Here is a 2560-nt window from a genome sequence, read left to right as displayed (position 1 = left end):
GAGAGAGAGAGAGAGAGAAGGCGCCGCGCGACACGACCTGGTCTTGTCTGACTGAGTTATCCCCCGGCGGCCGCTGTCTCCGCGCTTGGGTGGACGGACTCTCTCGCTCTCTCCCTCCTGACGTCACAAATACACACCGGGGACTGTTCCCCTCACCCCCTCTCTCTCTCTCTCTCCTCCCTCCCCAGTCGTCCCCCGCCCGACCAAGCCTCGCTTCTTCTGTCAGTCACTCCCCCCCTCCTACTTCTCCTCCCCTAGCAAAGGCGGGGTAACCTGTTGGATTCTTCTATTCTATCTCCTTGTTCCAGTCTTGCGATCATGGATTTTGATCGTGCTGTTTGGGAGTGCTAACTGGTTTTGTAGCTTAGTGCGTGTGTGCGTGTGTGTGTGTATGTGTTTTGAAGATTTTTCGAGGGTGAATTTCGTTTTGCGGATGTTTCCTGATTTGTGTACATTCATTTCCTTTATGAAGTGACTCCAAAAGTCAAAGTGTTCGTGGTGCAATGAGTTTTACAACAAATAGAAATCGAAGATTTTGTCTTTAAAGTCAAAGCTGTCCTATAATTTTTTAAAAAGAATAGCGCCTTGTTACCTTACCTTGTAGGATTGACTGTTCGTGGGAAGTGTTCGATTGGATTATCTCTTTAAATGGATTATCAGAATATTCTCGCTGCGTCTACCTTTGAGATGGAAGGTTAATCTTCGCGGTTGTTCTTCATCAGGATTGTTTCTGAGTTTATGTCTTCCAACGTCATGGCTCAGGAAAAAGAAGGTAAGGACATACAGGCCGAGAGTTCGGTAACTGTTTTAGCTGATATGATACAGTACATGTATAAAGAATCATGAGGATGGTTGTTCGAGCCGCTTTTGAAATGAGAAGATCAATAGGAAATAATTGTGTCTTAGAGTCGGTTGTAGGCTTCCTGCTTTTAGAGGTCTGTTTGGAAGTTTATGTCTTTACTTTAGTGACACACGCGAAACTGGCCCACAGTTGTTTTGTTTACTTTTTTTTCATGTCCTGCCCAAATCTTATACGGGTTTGATCTTTTCTCAATGGACCACACTGAATCGTCGCTCACAGTTACAGTGGGAATTAAAGGTGTGGACAAATGCAATACAAACACACGAACAAAAACAAATAAACATACACACAGTCAACTGGCACTCACCCACATAATTTGACACTCTCTCAGTCTCACAACACACATAATATAACAATACACGAACACACAAAGAACGAAACACACATGCAATCACACCCATATATATATGCCACGTTCGGTCATGGAATTTCGACCTTACCTCCTGCAGAGCCTCACTTCTTGTCGTATTATGACCTCTCTCTGATCTCTTTTTATACATCTCTCTCTTTGTCTCTCTCAGTCTGTGATCTCCCTCCCCCCTTCTCTCTCTCTGTCTGTCTGTCTGTCTGTCTGTCTGTCTGTCTGTCTGTCTGTGTCTCTGTCTCTGTCTCTGTCTCTCTCTCTCTCTCTCTCTCTCTCTCTCTCTCTCTCTCTCTCTCCCCCCCCTCTCTCTTTCTGTTTTTATTTCACACCAATCACAATGTCTGTCAGTCTCTCAGAAACGTATACCCTGACCAAACCTTTGAAATCGCAAGAAAGAAAGATAGAAAGGAAGGAAAGAAAAGGGAAGAAAGAAAGAAAGGAAGGAAGGAAGGAAGAAAGAAAGAAAGAAAGAAGAAGAAGATAACCCAAAACAAATAAGCTTTTACATACTTCAGACTTGAAGATAATATTGATCCGTGTCTCAATAGGCCCCTTTTCTCCCAAGACCCCTTGGCTGGCAACAATATGGCTTCTTCTAGAGCAACAGTCTGTCTTCTCGCAACAGTCTGTCTTCTGACAACAGTTTGCTAATTAAATGTCACACGATCTCTGCCCGGTGTGTGTTCATAAAACCTTTCGATGCAAATCTACGTCTTGATTTACTCTTTCTTGTTTGCGTTCGGCTCCTTTCCAAGGTTCTCTCATTGTCTCGCTCGTGTATGTTTCAAGGACCCAAATAGTTTTTCAGGCCCTATTGACACGAGTCGAAGAGTGGCATACTTGATGAATTTTTCGGGAATATTGGTTAATTCAATGCAGATCTACTGGGTTCTTAGCTCAATGTTGGTGTATTTACCTTTTGGTGTGCCCTGCAGCACATTTATACTGCATTATATATAGATTCAACACTGCTTCATCATTTTAGTTTATTAATGAGGACGTAGGGGCCTTCAGTTTAACGTCCATCTCCGATAGGACTGAACAAAGTGGATTAAGAGCCTTTCAGACTTCCCAAAGAGTCCAGGTTCAATAACAACCATGACAATATCGGGATTCGAGAGAGTGTTGTCTGCACCGTTTGAGCTGAGTTAACGATGATTCCCATCGCTGTACTAAAAGCATCAGTGTTCCTATCACAATGCAGTACGGTATAGATATTTTGAAGAGGGTAATGAATGTTATTTGATATATGGATGCAAACGAAAACGGAGCAGATGAGCGGGACTTTAAGAGAGAGAGAGAGATGGAGAGAGAGAGAGAGAGAGAGAGAGAGA

At 43.3% G+C, this 2560-nt stretch overlaps 1 long non-coding RNA gene across 1 annotated transcript in view; it reads left to right on the top strand.

Annotated features, from left to right (window-relative positions):
- Positions 1-209: 209 nt before the first annotated feature.
- Positions 210-2560, top strand: part of LOC101856119 — a 26681-nt gene continuing 24330 nt past the window's right edge. Inside the window, exon 1 of the long non-coding RNA XR_220792.3 lies at positions 210-772. This is a non-coding gene — a long non-coding RNA (uncharacterized LOC101856119). The remainder of the gene's footprint in view (positions 773-2560) is intronic.

Source organism: Aplysia californica, unplaced genomic scaffold, assembly GCF_000002075.1.
Source record: "Aplysia californica isolate F4 #8 unplaced genomic scaffold, AplCal3.0 scaffold00452, whole genome shotgun sequence".
Classification (NCBI taxonomy): domain Eukaryota; kingdom Metazoa; phylum Mollusca; class Gastropoda; order Aplysiida; family Aplysiidae; genus Aplysia; species Aplysia californica.
Note: the sequence above shows the minus strand (reverse complement) of the source record. Positions and strands in the feature narration are given on the sequence as shown.